The 21,728-nt window shown below is 39.4% G+C and overlaps 1 non-coding gene and 1 pseudogene across 1 annotated transcript; both read right to left on the minus strand.

Moving 5' to 3' along the window:
• Positions 1–2,517: 2,517 nt before the first annotated feature.
• On the minus strand, positions 2,518–2,635 carry LOC131933630 (uncharacterized; annotated as a pseudogene).
• A 12,483-nt stretch (positions 2,636–15,118) lies between these two features.
• On the minus strand, positions 15,119–15,237 carry LOC131933626 (5S ribosomal RNA). The gene has a single exon (XR_009385097.1). It is a non-coding gene; the product is annotated as a 5S ribosomal RNA (ribosomal RNA).
• Between the last annotated feature and the right edge of the window lie 6,491 nt (positions 15,238–21,728).

The raw sequence follows: 21,728 nt of genomic DNA on the forward strand, positions 1-21,728 counted from the left end.
TAATCACTCACACACACATTTCATAATTCATTGAAGACGACAGAAGCAAACACACCGGATTCCATTGACAAGCGGCACAACCAAGGATTTCATTTGAACGAAGAATATTTTGTGTTATCGGCCCTGTCTGCTATTAAATAGATCGCTCGGCTGGATACCGTGTCTAAAAATAATCTGCTATGTCGACGCTGTCTCAACGTTGTGTGGCTGCTACTGGCCAATCAGCGTCGTTAAACTCGTACTCGTCCAATGGGAGAGCTTCGTTGCGCTAAGGGTTTGCGGACGGTTATAAAAGGGCCAGCAGCGCTGAGCTGCCGCATTCCTTAACAGTCAGTTAAGATCATTCAAAAAAAATAAGATGGCTCGTAACCAACAAAACCGCCCGAAAATCTACTGGAGGCAAAGCCCCACGTAAACAGCTGGCCACCAAAGCCGCCAGAAAGTCAGCACCAGCCACCGGCGGTGTTAAGAAGCCCCATCGTTACAGGCCTGGAACCGTCGCCCTGAGAGAAATCCGTCGTTACCAGAAGAGCACTGAGCTGCTCATTCGCAAGCTGCCATTCCAGCGCCTGGTCAGAGAAATCGCCCAGGACTTCAAGACTGACCTTCGCTTCCAGAGCTCCGCTGTCATGGCCCTGCAGGAGGCTAGCGAGGCTTACCTCGTCGGTCTGTTTGAAGACACCAACCTGTGCGCCATCCACGCCAAGCGTGTCACCATCATGCCCAAGGACATCCAGCTAGCCAGACGTATCCGTGGTGAGCGTGCTTAAGAGGTTTCTTTTAAGCCCAAACCACCACCCCTGTCCTCAACCAAGGTCCTTTTTAGGACCACCTGACAACGTTCAGATTAGCAGTGAAGGTCCCCCACCTCACGAGTTTCCACCCACCCACCCACTACACCCCCTGCCCATGTCTGCCACTCTACTACTACTACTACTAACTACATCTATTAGTATTATTCTGGGGGATGCGGGAGATAGGTTCTATTCATTTATCTCTTTAATTCAACTCACACATCACATTGCTATTTGAATTCGTGTATGCATGCTGTTGATATTGTTTTATTTATCTCAAATGTGAAGAAAGGAGAGAATAAATTTTATATTTTTCTTTCACCCACCCACCACCCTATCCATTGCTTTTTAAAATATATATATAAAAAAAAAAAAAGAAAAACCCTTTAGGGTTAGAGCAGATATCTAGATCTTAATCGGAGAGCAGAAATTATTCTTAACGACTACACGCCATAGATTATTTAATTATTAGAAGCCTAACTAACCTATTCGTTTCCACGATGTAAACAAACCACTGCGAGTACGGAGCGGAGTACGAGAATATTATTTCGTTCGTACTCGACCAATCAGCGTCGAGATTCTCTCGTACTCGCATAATGAGCTCGCTCGTACTCGCATATTAGGTGTAGGGAAATATTTCAGTTTATTCGCACAAAACGGTGAAAATAACGTCTAATATCATATTTTAACATGACAAACGTGGATCTTTTCTATGCCTACACGTGTGGCAATGAAACTCTTTATTTTTTATCCAAGGGTCGCATAGCAGAATAGGTGAAAAAATGACTTTGAAAACGACACCGTTAGCCGACAAGCCAGCAACATTCCAGTCGACCACGGCAAGCTGCTTTTTCATTGGCTGGCTCATTCGCCGACCGCTTTTGGTTGGGCGGTGTCCGCCATATTGAACGAAACTCGAGCCCAGGACCGTATATAAGGAGCGAGTTTCTCTGCAGACGGCGTTTTTCGAACACTCCTTCATCAACAAAGAAGAAAAAATTCTATATGTCTGGCCGAGGCAAAGGGTGGTAAGGGACTCGGCAAAGGAGGCGCCAAGCGTCACAGGAAGGTGTTGCGTGATAACATCCAAGGTATCACCAAGCCAGCCATCCGTCGTCTTGCTCGCAGAGGTGGTGTCAAACGTATCTCTGGTCTGATCTACGAAGAAACCAGAGGTGTCCTCAAGGTGTTCCTTGAAAATGTCATCCGTTGATGCCGTCACCTACACTGAGCACGCCAAGAGGAAGACCGTCACTGCTATGGATGTCAGTCTATGCTCTGAAACGTCAAGGTCGCACCCTGTACGGCTTCGGCGGTTTAACTCAACCCAGGACCACCCATTTGTTCTAACCCATCCGGCCCTTATTAGGGCCACCCATACGTTTCCGAATTAGCTCGAGTGGTTGTAACCCCTACACGATGTTTTCCATACCTACCCCTTATTTAACTTACTGAGTTACTTCTAATTTATTAGGTTGTAGCTACTAGTTTATTTATTTAATTTGGGCAGAGTGGTCATCTTTCCTTTGTTGGTTTGTAAGGGGTTTGTTTCCATGGGGGGGGTAGGATCGAGGTAGCCTACCGAGAAGGCACAAAAGAAACAAACATAAATATTTCGATATACAAAAGTGTTCACATGGTATGTGGTGACCTTAGGAAAGAGTGCAGGTGGTAAGAATAGGTGTCCAGTGGTGCAAAAAATAAAAGACAAAAGATGAAAAAAAGTCTACACACGTGGTGTTCCCAAGCGGTCACCCCATCTAAGTACTAACCACGCCCGACGTTGCTTGACTGCGGTGATCGGACGAGACCGGTATTTCAAACGTGGTATGGCCGTAGACATCTGTGTGAGAAATTGGGGCTTATAAATATACTCAAACGAAATCAGCAGTATTCGTCCTTTTCTGGCTACAATAATGATTTCACTGCTTTCCTCATATTATTTCAATAATAAAAAACGCCCTAAATCTCCACAAAAGCGAAACATTGTTTTAATATCGAATACTATGTGCCTTTTTTTCCCTCTACAAGCCATTGGTCGCTATTTTTAACCTGAGGCGGTAACCACCGGTAGACTTCCCTGAGCTACTAATTTTCGAGCATCGCGCGTTGTAAAATACAAAATAATACATTTTCCCCATTTTCCTTGACTAAAATCAGAAAACCAGGTGCCCCTGCATCCGACCTGTCCTTTAACTATCGCTTTCATGTGAAATGATCTATCGGAAAGGCGATACTTTAACTTTTTTGGGTCTCCCGCTCACTTCACTCCTTCCGAAACATTCTGCACGAATTCATTCAATTTTAATCCAACTCATCACATAGATCTAGATCTAGCCGCCTACAAGTCTACTAATTTTAATGTTTGAGAAATAGTTCAATGCTTTTTCATTTATTAATTATTCTTTTAACCTTTTCCCACGACAACTGGCACATTTATTTTCAGTCTATTAATATTCTGGCTTCATTTTAAAACACGCAACTAGGCGACGATCTAGAATTCTAGATCTAACGCTCTAGCTTAACTAAATAATATAAACAGGAGGGTAGATCTATTCAAAATACTGTTTCAAAAATTACAATAATAATTTCACGGTGAAAAAAAAAAGGCAGGCGATCCATGGTTATATTAAATGCTAATTAAGGATGTTGCTTAAAAGGTTAGGTGGCCTGGGACGCCAGTATTTCTCTAGAGTCTAGATCTAGAATTTCTAGATTCTGTAGGAATGAGTAGCCTAGGTATTAATAATTAAATGCATTAGTAATTATTAGTAAATAACATAAGATTTAGTTCAGTAAAAACTAATAGATCTAGATTTTAGGTCCAATGTTGGGTAATAGATTGAAATAATTGTGAGGTCAAGGGAACTCACTCTTCTGTATTAGTTATATTTATAATATTGTTATCTTGAGTGATGTCCCTTGTCTACTTCCTCCCGTCCTCTCTTTTGCAACATGGCGTCTGTACATAATAAAGACTGTTATATACAACCACAGGCTTCTGTCGTCAATCTATTATAACTGGCGACGAAGGATAAACATCTACTAGAAAGAGCACCTACTTACGCAAAAAAGAGGTTTGCTAGAGCTTATTAGCTAATTATTTCTAGAATTATGGCGCTGTATGGCCAAATAAATCAATTTGATGCGAATGATGAAATCATTCAAGATTACCTAGAGAGGTTAAGCTTTTACCTAGAAGCTAACGATGTGACGATAGAAGCCAAAAAGAGAGCTGTTTTGTTAACAGTCATAGGGCCTCAACAATTTAGGCTACTAAAAGACTTATGCACACCAGCTAGTCTAACTACCAAGAGCTTTAACGAGCTGAGCAAATTGCTAACAGACCACCATGCGCCTACCCCATCAAAGTTTCTATGTCGAGCTAGATTTGACAGTAGGACTCGTCAACCAAACGAGTCAATATCAGAATATGTTGCTGCTTTACGTCATTTAAGTGAATTTTTGTGAATTCGGAGAAACGCTGTCTGACAGACTATGTGAAAAGTTTGTGACAGGTGGTAAACAGCACTGATATTCAAAGAAAGTTGCTGCTCGAGTCGGATCTAAAATTGGAAAAAGCAATACAACTTGCAATGTCATTCCAGCAGTCATCAGATGCGGCGAAATCTCTAACGCCTTCAGGGATCCATGCAGTAAACAGCAGGTTAGTCAATAAACATCAACCCATCAGAGCATTCCAACTTATGCTAAACAGCCTGCTCGTTCAAATCCTAGATCTAAATCTAGTAATAATTATCAAAAATGTCATCGATGCAAAGGTCCCCATGCATCTTATCGGTGCAAGTTCAAGTCTGCAACTTGTTATAAGTGCAGTGAGCAAGGTCACATTGCCAAGGCCTGCTTTGCAAAGTCTTCGTCTGTTGCTAAATCTAGCCAGTCAAGACAGTACCGCACCAAAAGCAGCACTATGTTAACTCTCACCAAGACTACCTAACCCAACCAATGAACCACTCTACTGTGAAAATGCTCAAAATTGATTTGCAGCCGGATTTCAACCTATTCTCTGTGAAATCAATAAGTCATGCTCCCATCAATGTACAAGTTAATTCAACGTAGAGCATCAGCTTCCAACTTGACACTGGAGCATCTCTAACAGTCATAACAAAGAAAGATTTTGACGCTGTCACAGAAGGATCAGTGTCCTCTACAGCCGTGTCACAAGTGTCTAACAACATACACTGGTGACAATGTTCCGGTAATAGGAGAGTGTATGGTTCATGTAAGTTATAATGGTCAAAGTGTTAAACTTCCTCTTCTTGTGGTTGAAGGAAATGGACCGCCATTACTAGGTAGGAACTGGTTAAGTGATCTTAAGTAAATTGGGAGAGTATTTGTTCATTGAAGAATGTAAAAGAATCTAGTCTTACTTCACTAGACAAAGTTATATCTGAAAATAAATGTGTTTTTGGTAACTCAGGATTACTAAATGATAGAACAGTGAAGTTAAGCATTAAAGATACAAAATCCAAGATACTGCAAAGCTAGAGTTCCACCTTATGCAATGAGGAATAAAATTGAAAATGAGCTAAGTAGATTGGAATCTAATGGCATTATAAAGAAGGTAGACTATTCCGATTGGGCGACACCCATTGTGCCAGTGTTAAAGAAGGATGGTTCTATAAGAATTGTGGAGATTATAAAACTACACTGAATAAGCAAATAGAGCTAAATAGGTACCCTATACCTAACATTGAGGAAATCTCTTTGAATTTGGCAGGAGGAGACAAATTCACTGAATTAGACTTTAGTCATGCTTACACTCAACTAGAACTGCATCCAGATTCAAAAGGTCTATACGACAATAAACACACATAAAGGACTCTACCAATATGAAAGACTATGTTTTGGTATATCATCCAGCCCTGGAATTTTCCCAAGCTGTCATGGACAGTATTTTTAAGGATATTCCAAATGTTTGTGTGTACTTTGATAATGTGTACATAACTGGTAAGAATGACACTGAACATCTTAAAACACTTGATAAAGTATTGAAAATTGTTGGTGAAAAAGGTTTAAGGATAAACAAAGATAAATGTCAATTCATGGTGACAGAAATTAGTTTTCTTGGTTTATATATTAAGCAAGCAAGGTATCAGACCTCAACCTGAGAAAACAAAAGCCATTAAAGAAGCACCCAAACCTGAAAATTACCCAACAACTAGAGCTTTTTTGGGCTTAATAAATTACTATGCAAAGTTCATAGAAATCTGTCTGGTAAACTATCACCACTGTACATGCTTGCTACAGAAAAATGCAACTTGGCACTGGGGTAAACAACAAGAAGCTGCTTTTAATACAGCAAAAGAGGCTTTGTCTTCTGACACCTTACTAACTCACTATGACCCAGGGAAAAGACTTGTATTGACATGTGATGCTTCACCAGATGGGTGTAGGAGCAGTCTTGTCCCACATGGATGAGAAGGGTGACAGACCCATTGCTTTTGCCAGTAGATCTTTGAACCAGGCTGAGAAAAATTATTCTCAGTTAGATAGGGAAGGCTTAGGCATCATTTTTGGTGTTAAGAAATTTCATAAGTTTCTGTTTGGTAGGAAGTTCACCATCTTTACAGATCATAAACCATTGCTAGGTTTATTTGGAGAAAACAAAACCCTACCTGAGCATGCCTCACCAAGAATTCAAAGATGGGCTATCACACTAACTGCATACAATTATGAATTGAGATACAAACCTGGATCTGAGAATAGTGCAGATAGTCTTAGTAGATTACCTTTAAAAAAACCAAAGCCTGAGCTATGTACCAGAAGATGTATTTGTTCTCTTCACTATCATGGATAACTCCAATATAAATGTGAATGATATTAAAAGAGAAACACAAAAAGATGAGTGCTTAATAAAAGTATATGAGTACTGTATGAATGGTTGGCCTGAAGAGTCTGTGAATGATGGACTTAAGGCCATATAAAATAAGAAATAAAACCTTTGTGAAGATAATATAAAAGATGGAGAAGATGCAGTCCATTATCAGTCAGAATTGCCTATTAAAGTATTTGTACTTAATAAATGATTATGGTGATATGGCAATTTCAAATGTTTTAAAGAGAATACATTAGTAAGAAGGAATGTGATCATCAAACAACTTTGCTAACATCATTAGCACTTACAGAAACTAAAAGGGTAACATCAAAAGAAGAAAAAGATTTTTGCCATTTAATACACCCACTTCAAATACTGGATCACAGTTGCAAAGTGATATTGTCCAGGATATTACTTTTAAACAGTATGTTTGGGTTACGAAAAAGCACTATCAGATTACCTGAGAAAATTGATCAATCAAAGAAATTCTTTGTCAGTTAAGGATCTGAATAATAGCATAATACTTTCAGATGCCAATTTCAAAAATAGTTCCATTAGATCATGACAAACATTCATTGAAAGAGAATTTGGTGTTAATAAGAATGTGTATCTAAGAAATTATGGGAGAAAGGAAAAATGGATACCAGGTCAAATTGTTCAATGTACAGGACCTGTGCCTTATAAAGGTTAAAAATAACTTGTGCAGATCATAAGTGTGAAATTATCAATCCACCAACTCAGTTTGTTCCAACCAAGTTCTGTTGATATGAGTGAACCAAGTTGTCTGGAATCAGAAAATGTAAATTCTGGAGTTAATGATTTAAATCCTAGACCTCCTGAGATAGAGAATCCAAATGGTCAGGATATTGAGTCACCAAATCAAAAGCCACTGAGGAAGGTCATACAGGACAATCAAGGTCCCAAATAAGTTAGACCTATGATTTTAAAGGTCAAAAGGACTTTGACATCATTGTTTGTATTTTGATTATGTTGTAGCATATTGTGCATTGTTTGTAAGGATGTAATCTACCATAATGTTCATGTTACAATATAATTGGTGATTTTAGGATACTATCAATTGTTCTATTGAGAGATGTGTTATAGTGTTCTAAGGGTAAAGGGATGTAATAGATTGAAATAATTGTGAGGTCAAGGGAACTCACTCTTCTGTATTAGTTATATTTATAATATTGTTATCTTGAGTGATGTCCCTTGTCTACTTCCTCCCGTCCTCTCTTTTGCAACATGGCGTCTGTACATAATAAAGACTGTTATATACAACCACAGGCTTCTGTCGTCAATCTATTATAGTTGGCTATCAGACTTGATGCTTGATTGTAATGATTATTAGGTTTGAGCAATTAATTTTTTTAAACATTTTTTTTAATTATTAGTATTAGTGATAAGTCATCATTAGTGGGAGTAAATTTACTTCTTTCCAGTCTGGTTCTGGGTTTCCTTGTAGCCTATATAATCTAGATCTAGTTGGTGATAATATTAATAAATATTGTTTCCCATTTTAAATACTCAGGCGGTTTGTTTGAAAGTCTGACCGCAGCTCCATATTCATTGACTGTCGAAGCAGCGCATAAAATGAATTAGCTTATATCCAGGGCTGGCCTGGTCTGCCTGTTATTGTGACTGAATTGTCCTACAGACAAGACCTGAAGAAGCCCTCGTTAAGTAATAAGTGTACAGCTTGCTTTTAGCCTGGCGCGGGGATCTTTCACCGGCCACTTTAACATTCTGCGACAGGGCAGGCCTTTACTTTAAGCTTTAATCTTAGCTGGTTCCGCTTTAACACAGGGTATTCTTTTGTCTTTAAGTATACCGCTTTCTTTCATCAGCCTGGAACCCTGTGTCTGCTACCGGTATCTCATCCGGCAGGGCAAAACAATTTCCAGTTTTTAAATTAAGCTGATGTCATTTTTAATACCAATGATTAGGATTTTGGCACAATGCTTATTTTTCTATATACACAAGATGAATTTCACATCATTTTCTGATTTCAGTTTAAGTTTGAAAGCATGTAAAATGTCAATTTGTCCTGCTATGTGATTTTTCTTCATTTATTTTTTGCTAGCCCATGGCATCACATTATGAAGACTCTACTAATATCTTTAGGCTGGGGCCAGTACCTTAACCGACTGTCGTCAAATGAAAAAACTGACAGAAGAGCGCAATTTAATACACACAACAGATATATATGTATCCGAACAAACAAATAAATATATTTGAACATATATACATACCTTTATATACGCACACTGATATATACATATATTTACATAATAAATACATTATATATGAATATATCTATATATATAACTTATTTATTTATACATATATATATATATATATATATACTTATATATATATATATATATATATATATATATATATATATATATATATATATGTATTATGAATATATATATTAATTCTTATATAATATATATTTGTAAATATAAATTATATATATGTGTGTATATATATATCCTTCTGTTTGCTGGGGTAGAAGAAAAAAACTTATAATTATAATATTCTGAAGGATATTATTTTACTTGAGCGTCTTTCGTCTACACTCAAATATATATATTTGAATATACATTCAAATATATATTCAATGAATATACATTTAGACACACATGTAAATATATATATATATATATACACAAAACATGCATATATATACATACGTATATATAGACATATATACAATATTCGTCTATGTATATATATTCAATATTTTTACATTATAAATAAATATATATATAAAAATATATATATATATATATATATATATATATTTAAAAAAATATATACATATATGAAATACTTTTTACACATATTTATTTATGCTTCTATAATATATGGAAGGATATTAATTTACTCAAGCGTCTGCCTTGGGTGTTTATATAAAAAGAGAAGGGTTGAACTAATGAGAGGAATAAAAAAAATCTTTATATTCAATCTAATTTATTTATATTGTATATGTTATAGACTGGCATACATTTTTTTCTCTCTGGTTTATGTGAAAGGAGCTTGCAGGGATTCAAATTATTATTTTTTGCATTGAAATTCATTCTTTATTAATCACAGCTATGTTGCAGGCATATAAATACTTCCCTTTGGGCTCAAGTTGCTTTGAAAGAATCCTTGTCAGTATAGAACTAGTACCAGGACCATAAATGTATGCCCCAGGGCAAATGTTAAGAAAACCTCATCATTTTACAACTCCAACTGACCAGGGGCTTAAGAAATGATGCTTCTGCGCAAACTTTCTCGTCAGCCGGTAAGAGATCAACCTCCTTTTGATTGTTTAAATTTAATCTGTGCTGAAATCATTGTGCAGGCTGGCAAAGAAAACCATGAACTTCTTGAAAGCTGTGTACTTGAGCTCATGTTATTTTTTATTTTCTGTATTTTGAAAAAAAAAAAAGTATATATATGATAATAAAAAAAAAAAGTTCAGAGTATTTAATTGTTGTTTTGTCTTGTTAAAGAGAATGTATGTTGTGCAGAAGTGTAACCAACTCATTTTCAAGCCAGGCCTAGCAAAAGACAAAACCAAAAGAATCATATGATATGATGGTAGTAGGAAAAAAGTATATCAGTGAACAAATGGTGGCAGATGCATGCCTTAGCAATCTGACATGGTAGCTTTAATGAAAGAAAAACAAAAATAATAAAAACACCAAAAGCCACACTCACACAGTTATGTTCAACATATATAATGAAGACAGAAAAAAACCAACCCACCAGAATGGATGTATTGTAATGAAAATGGCAGTTAGCACTGGTGATAAGAATCAAAGTGTTGGCTAATAATTCCTATTACAACAGCCAGCCTTATAATCTGAATTAAAACTATTAAATCCCATTCATCCCTTGGATCTATGCCAAACAACACACAATAAATGATATGCATAGAGGTGTGCTGATGCCCTGTGTGAGATGCAGAATGAAATAGTGTTTTTAAAAAAAAGGAGCCACCCAGTAATAAGTATGTGGCCTTTTTATGTCTAGTTTAAAGGATAGAATTAGCATGAAATGTGTTAAGAGAATAGTGTGTGCAGTTGTTGGGATAGGCATATTACTATGTAGGCCTATGTATGTATGTATATCTATCTCTACTTATTAAAGAAAAGAATGACTAAACAAAAAAACAACTGTAACATGGCAGCTACACAGAGTGGGTGGGTGGGTGGATGAGGGAGGGAAAACTCGTTCAATGTAAACCAAACCGAGCTAATTGGGAATGGGTGGAGGCCCTGAAAAGGGCCGAGTAGTAGAGCCACACAACAAGCAAGCCAGGTGGTTGTTTGCTGTTGTGTTTATTTGCTGGTGGTGTACTTGGTGACAGCCTTGGTGCCTTCACTGACGGCGTGTTTGGCCAGCTCACCGGGCAGGAGGAGACGGACAGCGGTCTGGATCTCCCTGGAGGTGATGGTGCTGCGCTTGTTGTAGTGGGCAAGACGGCTGGCTTCAGCTGAAATGCGCTCAAAGATGTCGTTGACGAAGGAGTTCATGATGGACATGGCCTTGGAGGAAATGCCAGTGTCAGGGTGCACCTGCTTCAAGACTTTGTAAATGTAGATGCTGTAGCTTTCCTTTCTCCTCCTCTTCTTTTTCTTGTCACCGGTGCGTACGGCTTTAGCCTTACCGGCCTTCTTGGCTCCCTTGGAAGAAACTTTAGGTGGCATGTTGTTTTCTTTTCAACGGCTTGAACAGAAATGAGGCGAACCGACCGCCGGCCGCCCTTTTATATGAAACGGCGAGGAAATTTGGAGAGTACGAGTACGAGTACGAACGCCAAGCCGCTGCGCAGCCAATCAGAACGCTCGCTTGGTGACGAACGGATTTCCTCGCCGTTTCGTATAAAAGGGCCGATCTCGCCGTTAAGTCTTCATTCATCGCCTGCAGCCGTATCGCTGTTAGTCGCTGTATTTCTTCTCGCTCCTAACCAACTCACAATGTCCGGACGTGGTAAAGGCGGTAAAGTCAAGGGAAAGTCCAAGTCTCGCTCCTCCAGGGCAGGCCTTCAATTCCCAGTCGGACGTATTCATCGTCTGTTGAGGAAAGGAAACTATGCTGAGCGTGTCGGTGCTGGTGCCCCAGTCTACCTAGCCGCCGTCCTCGAGTATTTGGCCGCTGAAGTGCTCGAGTTGGCCGGCAACGCTGCCAGAGACAACAAGAAGACAAGAATCATTCCTCGTCACCTCCAGCTGGCCATCCGTAACGACGAAGAGTTGAACAAACTTTTGTCGGGTGTCACCATCGCCCAGGGTGGTGTCCTCCCCAACATCCAGGCCGTGCTTCTGCCCAAGAAGTCACAGAAGACACCCGGTGGCAAGAGCTAAACAGTGTCACCCTGCTGCCCACTGTCCACCTAGCCTACTACTGTCCTTTTCAGGACAACCAAAGTTTACCCAATTAGCTTTCGTTGTGTGTCAATGAACAAAAATCGAGTTTTCCTACCCTACCCTACCCTACCCTACTTGTTTCAAACTTTATTAATAACGTATCAACATGTCAATCACTAGCAGTATGAGATCATTATTATAGATGTATAATACTTACACTGGTTTACACGAGCAGAACAGGGAGGGGGCGGTCATATTAATAGTAGTAACTGGACATATTTTAGGGGTATTCGTTCATAGATACAAATGAAAATAGAATCTATTTTTCTTTAAATGTGCTCCGTTTAACCCCTGTCTACAACAAATAAGGGTGGTCGTTATTTTAAAATTCTATTCTTTAACCTACCGCTAGTCTACCCTTTTTATTTTATATCTTCTTCTTTTTAAAACCAAATATGTTTTTATTAATCCTTCCCCCTCATTTATTTACACACTGTGTAAATACCGCCGATCGGGCGGTCGAATCGGGTCAGAATATCTACCTAGGTCTATAGACTAGGTCTAGATCTAAATTGTTTCAGGCAGTCTATGTTGGGTTCTTTTCTAATCACTCACACACACATTCATAATTCATTGAAGACGACAGAAGCAAACACACCGGATTCCATTGACAAGCGGCACAACCAAGGATTTCATTTGAACGAAGAATATTTTGTGTTATCGGCCCTGTCTGCTATTAATAGATCGCTCGGCTGGATACCGTGTCTAAAAATAATCTGCTATGTCGACGCTGTCTCAACGTTGTGTGGCTGCTACTGGCCAATCAGCGTCGTTAAACTCGTACTCGTCCAATGGGAGAGCTTCGTTGCGCTAAGGGTTTGGCGGACGGTTATAAAAGGGCCAGCAGCGCTGAGCTGCCGCATTTCCTTAACAGTCAGTTAAGATCATTCAAAAAAAAAAAGATGGCTCGTACCAAACAAACCGCCCGAAAATCTACTGGAGGCAAAGCCCCACGTAAACAGCTGGCCACCAAAGCCGCCAGAAAGTCAGCACCAGCCACCGGCGGTGTTAAGAAGCCCCATCGTTACAGGCCTGGAACCGTCGCCCTGAGAGAAATCCGTCGTTACCAGAAGAGCACTGAGCTGCTCATTCGCAAGCTGCCATTCCAGCGCCTGGTCAGAGAAATCGCCCAGGACTTCAAGACTGACCTTCGCTTCCAGAGCTCCGCTGTCATGGCCCTGCAGGAGGCTAGCGAGGCTTACCTCGTCGGTCTGTTTGAAGACACCAACCTGTGCGCCATCCACGCCAAGCGTGTCACCATCATGCCCAAGGACATCCAGCTAGCCAGACGTATCCGTGGTGAGCGTGCTTAAGAGGTTTCTTTTAAGCCCAAACCACCACCCCCTGTCCTCAACCAAGGTCCTTTTTAGGACCACCTGACAACGTTCAGATTAGCAGTGAAGGTCCCCCACCTCACGAGTTTCCACCCACCCACCCACTACACCCCCTGCCCATGTCTGCCACTCTACTACTACTACTACTACTACATCTATTAGTATTATTCTGGGGGATGCGGGAGATAGGTTCTATTCATTTATCTCTTTAATTCAACTCACACATCACATTGCTATTTGAATTCGTGTATGCATGCTGTTGATATTGTTTTATTTATCTCAAATGTGAAGAAAGGAGAGAATAAATTTTATATTTTTCTTTCACCCACCCACCACCCTATCCATTGCTTTTTAAAATATATATATAAAAAAAAAAAAAGAAAAACCCTTTAGGGTTAGAGCTAGATATCTAGATCTTAATCGGAGAGCAGAAATTATTCTTAACGACTACACGCCATAGATTATTTAATTATTAGAAGCCTAACTAACCTATTCGTTTCACGATGTAAACAAACCACTGCGAGTACGGAGCGGAGTACGAGAATATTATTTCGTTCGTACTCGACCAATCAGCGTTCGAGATTCTCTCGTACTCGCATAATGAGCTCGCTCGTACTCGCATAATTAGGTGTAGGGAAATATTTCAGTTTTATTCGCACAAAACGGTGAAAATAACGTCTAATATCATATTTTAACATGACAAACGTGGATCTTTTCTATGCCTACACGTGTGGGCAATGAAACTCTTTATTTTTTATCCAAGGGTCGCATAGCAGAATAGGTGAAAAAATGACTTTGAAAACGACACCGTTAGCCGACAAGCCAGCAACATTCCAGTCGACACGGCAAGCTGCTTTTTCATTGGCTGGCTCATTCGCCGACCGCTTTTGGTTGGGCGGTGTCCGCCATATTGAACGAACTCGAGCCCAGGACCGTATATAAGGAGCGAGTTTCTCTGCAGACGGCGTTTTTCGAACACTCCTTCATCAACAAAGAAGAAAAATTCAATATGTCTGGCCGAGGCAAAGGTGGTAAGGGACTCGGCAAAGGAGGCGCCAAGCGTCACAGGAAGGTGTTGCGTGATAACATCCAAGGTATCACCAAGCCAGCCATCCGTCGTCTTGCTCGCAGAGGTGGTGTCAAACGTATCTCTGGTCTGATCTACGAAGAAACCAGAGGTGTCCTCAAGGTGTTCCTTGAAAATGTCATCCGTGATGCCGTCACCTACACTGAGCACGCCAAGAGGAAGACCGTCACTGCTATGGATGTCGTCTATGCTCTGAAACGTCAAGGTCGCACCCTGTACGGCTTCGGCGGTTAAACTCAACCCAGGACCACCCATTTGTTCTACCCATCCGGCCCTTATTAGGGCCACCCATACGTTTCCGAATTAGCTCGAGTGGTTGTAACCCCTACACGAATGTTTTCCATACCTACCCCTTATTTAACTTACTGAGTTACTTCTAATTATTAGGTTGTAGCCTACTTAGTTTATTTATTTAATTTGGGCAGAGTGGTCATCTTTCCTTTGTTGGTTTTTAAGGGGTTTGTTTCCATGGGTGGGTAGGATCGAGGTAGCCTACCGTGAAGGCACAAAAGAAACAAACAAAAAATATTTCGATATTACAAAAGTGTTCACAGGTATGTGGTGAACTTAGGAAAGAGTGCAGGTGGTAAGAATAGGTGTCCAGTGGGGCAAAAAATAAAAGACAAAAGATGAAAAAAAGTCTACAACACGTGGTGTTCCCAAGCGGTCACCCATCTAAGTACTAACCACGCCCGACGTTGCTTGACTGCGGTGATCGGACGAGAACCGGTATTTTCAACGTGGTATGGCCGTAGACATCTGTGTGAGAAAATTGGGGCTTATAAATATACTCAAACGAAATCAGCAGTTATTCGTCCTTTTCTGGCTACAATAATGATTTCACTGCTTTCCTCATATTATTTCAATAATAAAAAACGCCCTAAATCTCCACAAAAGCGAAACATTGTTTTAATATCGAATACTATGTGCCTTTTTTTCCCTCTACAGCCATTGGTCGCTATTTTTAACCTGAGGCGGTAACCACCGGTAGACTTCCCTGAGCTACTAATTTTCGAGCATCGCGCGTTGTAAAATACAAAATAAATACATTTTCCCCATTTTCCTTGACTAAAATCAGAAAACCAGGTGCCCCCTGCATCCGACCTGTCCTTTAACTATCGCTTTCATGTGAAATGATCTATCGGAAAGGCGATACTTTAACTTTTTTGGGTCTCCCGCTCACTCACTCCTTCCGAAACATTCTGCACGAATTCATTCAATTTTAATCCAACTCATCACATAGATCTAGATCTAGCCGCCTACAAGTCTACTAATTTAATGTTTGAGAAATAGTTCAATGCTTTTCATTTATTAATTATTCTTTTAACCTTTTCCCACGACAACTGGCACATTTATTTTCAGTCTATTAATATTCTGGCTTCATTTTAAAACACGCAACTAGGCGACGATCTAGAATTCTAGATCTAACGCTCTAGCTTAACTAAAATAATATAAACAGGAGGGTAGATCTATTCAAAATACTGTTTCAAAAATTACAATAATAATTTCACGGTGAAAAAAAAAAGGCAGGCGATCCATGGTTAATTAAATGCTAATTAAGGATGTTGCTTAAAAGGTTAGGTTGGCCTGGGACGCCAGTATTTCTCTAGAGTCTAGATCTAGAATTTCTAGATTCTGTAGGAATGAGTAGCCTAGGTATTAATAATTAAATGCATTAGTAATTATTAGTAAATAACATAAGATTTAGTTCAGTAAAAACTAATAGATCTAGATTTTAGGTCCAATGTTGGCTATCAGACTTGATGCTTGATTGTAATGATTATTAGGTTTGAGCAATTAATTTTTTTAAACATTTTTTTTAATTATTAGTATTAGTGATAAGTCATCATTAGTGGGAGTAAATTTACTTCTTTCCAGTCTGGTTCTGGGTTTCCTTGTAGCCTATATAATCTAGATCTAGTTGGTGATAATATTAATAAATATTGTTTCCCATTTTAAATACTCAGGCGGTTTGTTTGAAAGTCTGACCGCAGCTCCATATTCATTGACTGTCGAAGCAGCGCATAAAATGAATTAGCTTATATCCAGGGCTGGCCTGGTCTGCCTGTTATTGTGACTGAATTGTCCTACAGACAAGACCTGAAGAAGCCCTCGTTAAGTAATAAGTGTACAGCTTGCTTTTAGCCTGGCGCGGGGATCTTTCACCGGCCACTTTAACATTCTGCGACAGGGCAGGCCTTTACTTTAAGCTTTAATCTTAGCTGGTTCCGCTTTAACACAGGGTATTCTTTTGTCTTTAAGTATACCGCTTTCTTTCATCAGCCTGGAACCCTGTGTCTGCTACCGGTATCTCATCCGGCAGGGCAAAACAATTTCCAGTTTTTAAATTAAGCTGATGTCATTTTTAATACCAATGATTAGGATTTTGGCACAATGCTTATTTTTCTATATACACAAGATGAATTTCACATCATTTTCTGATTTCAGTTTAAGTTTGAAAGCATGTAAAATGTCAATTTGTCCTGCTATGTGATTTTTCTTCATTTATTTTTTGCTAGCCCATGGCATCACATTATGAAGACTCTACTAATATCTTTAGGCTGGGGCCAGTACCTTAACCGACTGTCGTCAAATGAAAAAACTGACAGAAGAGCGCAATTTAATACACACAACAGATATATATGTATCCGAACAAACAAATAAATATATTTGAACATATATACATACCTTTATATACGCACACTGATATATACATATATTTACATAATAAATACATTATATATGAATATATCTATATATATAACTTATTTATTTATACATATATATATATATATATATACTTATATATATATATATATATATATATATATATATATATATATATATATATATATATGTATTATGAATATATATATTAATTCTTATATAATATATATTTGTAAATATAAATTATATATATGTGTGTATATATATATCCTTCTGTTTGCTGGGGTAGAAGAAAAAAACTTATAATTATAATATTCTGAAGGATATTATTTTACTTGAGCGTCTTTCGTCTACACTCAAATATATATATTTGAATATACATTCAAATATATATTCAATGAATATACATTTAGACACACATGTAAATATATATATATATATATACACAAAACATGCATATATATACATACGTATATATAGACATATATACAATATTCGTCTATGTATATATATTCAATATTTTTACATTATAAATAAATATATATATAAAAATATATATATATATATATATATATATATATTTAAAAAAATATATACATATATGAAATACTTTTTACACATATTTATTTATGCTTCTATAATATATGGAAGGATATTAATTTACTCAAGCGTCTGCCTTGGGTGTTTATATAAAAAGAGAAGGGTTGAACTAATGAGAGGAATAAAAAAAATCTTTATATTCAATCTAATTTATTTATATTGTATATGTTATAGACTGGCATACATTTTTTTCTCTCTGGTTTATGTGAAAGGAGCTTGCAGGGATTCAAATTATTATTTTTTGCATTGAAATTCATTCTTTATTAATCACAGCTATGTTGCAGGCATATAAATACTTCCCTTTGGGCTCAAGTTGCTTTGAAAGAATCCTTGTCAGTATAGAACTAGTACCAGGACCATAAATGTATGCCCCAGGGCAAATGTTAAGAAAACCTCATCATTTTACAACTCCAACTGACCAGGGGCTTAAGAAATGATGCTTCTGCGCAAACTTTCTCGTCAGCCGGTAAGAGATCAACCTCCTTTTGATTGTTTAAATTTAATCTGTGCTGAAATCATTGTGCAGGCTGGCAAAGAAAACCATGAACTTCTTGAAAGCTGTGTACTTGAGCTCATGTTATTTTTTATTTTCTGTATTTTGAAAAAAAAAAAAGTATATATATGATAATAAAAAAAAAAAGTTCAGAGTATTTAATTGTTGTTTTGTCTTGTTAAAGAGAATGTATGTTGTGCAGAAGTGTAACCAACTCATTTTCAAGCCAGGCCTAGCAAAAGACAAAACCAAAAGAATCATATGATATGATGGTAGTAGGAAAAAAGTATATCAGTGAACAAATGGTGGCAGATGCATGCCTTAGCAATCTGACATGGTAGCTTTAATGAAAGAAAAACAAAAATAATAAAAACACCAAAAGCCACACTCACACAGTTATGTTCAACATATATAATGAAGACAGAAAAAAACCAACCCACCAGAATGGATGTATTGTAATGAAAATGGCAGTTAGCACTGGTGATAAGAATCAAAGTGTTGGCTAATAATTCCTATTACAACAGCCAGCCTTATAATCTGAATTAAAACTATTAAATCCCATTCATCCCTTGGATCTATGCCAAACAACACACAATAAATGATATGCATAGAGGTGTGCTGATGCCCTGTGTGAGATGCAGAATGAAATAGTGTTTTTAAAAAAAAGGAGCCACCCAGTAATAAGTATGTGGCCTTTTTATGTCTAGTTTAAAGGATAGAATTAGCATGAAATGTGTTAAGAGAATAGTGTGTGCAGTTGTTGGGATAGGCATATTACTATGTAGGCCTATGTATGTATGTATATCTATCTCTACTTATTAAAGAAAAGAATGACTAAACAAAAAAAAAAAACTGTAACATGGCAGCTACACAGAGTGGGTGGGTGGATGAGGGAGGGAGGGAAAACTCGTTCAATGTAAACCAAACCGAGCTAATTGGGAATGGGTGGAGGCCCTGAAAAGGGCCGAGTAGTAGAGCCACAACAAGCAAGCCAGGTGGTTGTTTGCTGTTGTGTTTATTTGCTGGTGGTGTACTTGGTGACAGCCTTGGTGCCTTCACTGACGGCGTGTTTGGCCAGCTCACCGGGCAGGAGGAGACGGACAGCGGTCTGGATCTCCCTGGAGGTGATGGTGCTGCGCTTGTTGTAGTGGGCAAGACGGCTGGCTTCAGCTGAAATGCGCTCAAAGATGTCGTTGACGAAGGAGTTCATGATGGACATGGCCTTGGAGGAAATGCCAGTGTCAGGGTGCACCTGCTTCAAGACTTTGTAAATGTAGATGCTGTAGCTTTCCTTTCTCCTCCTCTTCTTTTTCTTGTCACCGGTGCGTACGGCTTTAGCCTTACCGGCCTTCTTGGCTCCCTTGGAAGAAACTTTAGGTGGCATGTTGTTTTCTTTTCAATGGCTTGAACAGAAATGAGGCGAACCGACCGCCGGCCGCCCTTTTATATGAAACGGCGAGGAAATTTGGAGAGTACGAGTACGAGTACGAACGCCAAGCCGCTGCGCAGCCAATCAGAACGCTCGCTTGGTGACGAACGGATTTCCTCGCCGTTTCGTATAAAAGGGCCGATCTCGCCGTTAAGTCTTCATTCATCGCCTGCAGCCGTATCGCTGTTAGTCGCTGTATTTCTTCTCGCTCCTAACCAACTCACAATGTCCGGACGTGGTAAAGGCGGTAAAGTCAAGGGAAAGTCCAAGTCTCGCTCCTCCAGGGCAGGCCTTCAATTCCCAGTCGGACGTATTCATCGTCTGTTGAGGAAAGGAAACTATGCTGAGCGTGTCGGTGCTGGTGCCCCAGTCTACCTAGCCGCCGTCCTCGAGTATTTGGCCGCTGAAGTGCTCGAGTTGGCCGGCAACGCTGCCAGAGACAACAAGAAGACAAGAATCATTCCTCGTCACCTCCAGCTGGCCATCCGTAACGACGAAGAGTTGAACAAACTTTTGTCGGGTGTCACCATCGCCCAGGGTGGTGTCCTCCCCAACATCCAGGCCGTGCTTCTGCCCAAGAAGTCACAGAAGACACCCGGTGGCAAGAGCTAAACAGTGTCACCCTGCTGCCCACTGTCCACCTAGCCTACTACTGTCCTTTTCAGGACAACCAAAGTTTACCCAATTAGCTTTCGTTGTGTGTCAATGAACAAAAATCGAGTTTTCCTACCCTACCCTACCCTACCCTACTTGTTTCAAACTTTATTAATAACGTATCAACATGTCAATCACTAGCAGTATGAGATCATTATTATAGATGTATAATACTTACACTGGTTTACACGAGCAGAACAGGGAGGGGGCGGTCATATTAATAGTAGTAACTGGACATATTTTAGGGGTATTCGTTCATAGATACAAATGAAAATAGAATCTATTTTTCTTTAAATGTGCTCCGTTTAACCCCTGTCTACAACAAATAAGGGTGGTCGTTATTTTAAAATTCTATTCTTTAACCTACCGCTAGTCTACCCTTTTTATTTTATATCTTCTTCTTTTTAAAACCAAATATGTTTTTATTAATCCTTCCCCCTCATTTATTTACACACTGTGTAAATACCGCCGATCGGGCGGTCGAATCGGGTCAGAATATCTACCTAGGTCTATAGACTAGGTCTAGATCTAAATTGTTTCAGGCAGTCTATGTTGGGTTCTTTTCTAATCACTCACACACACATTCATAATTCATTGAAGACGACAGAAGCAAACACACCGGATTCCATTGACAAGCGGCACAACCAAGGATTTCATTTGAACGAAGAATATTTTGTGTTATCGGCCCTGTCTGCTATTAATAGATCGCTCGGCTGGATACCGTGTCTAAAAATAATCTGCTATGTCGACGCTGTCTCAACGTTGTGTGGCTGCTACTGGCCAATCAGCGTCGTTAAACTCGTACTCGTCCAATGGGAGAGCTTCGTTGCGCTAAGGGTTTGGCGGACGGTTATAAAAGGGCCAGCAGCGCTGAGCTGCCGCATTTCCTTAACAGTCAGTTAAGATCATTCAAAAAAAAAAAGATGGCTCGTACCAAACAAACCGCCCGAAAATCTACTGGAGGCAAAGCCCCACGTAAACAGCTGGCCACCAAAGCCGCCAGAAAGTCAGCACCAGCCACCGGCGGTGTTAAGAAGCCCCATCGTTACAGGCCTGGAACCGTCGCCCTGAGAGAAATCCGTCGTTACCAGAAGAGCACTGAGCTGCTCATTCGCAAGCTGCCATTCCAGCGCCTGGTCAGAGAAATCGCCCAGGACTTCAAGACTGACCTTCGCTTCCAGAGCTCCGCTGTCATGGCCCTGCAGGAGGCTAGCGAGGCTTACCTCGTCGGTCTGTTTGAAGACACCAACCTGTGCGCCATCCACGCCAAGCGTGTCACCATCATGCCCAAGGACATCCAGCTAGCCAGACGTATCCGTGGTGAGCGTGCTTAAGAGGTTTCTTTTAAGCCCAAACCACCACCCCCTGTCCTCAACCAAGGTCCTTTTTAGGACCACCTGACAAC

The sequence above is a fragment of the Physella acuta genome, unplaced genomic scaffold (genome assembly GCF_028476545.2).
Source record: "Physella acuta isolate Inbredline_101_S28 unplaced genomic scaffold, ASM2847654v3 ptg002586l, whole genome shotgun sequence".
Classification (NCBI taxonomy): Eukaryota; Metazoa; Mollusca; class Gastropoda; family Physidae; genus Physella; species Physella acuta.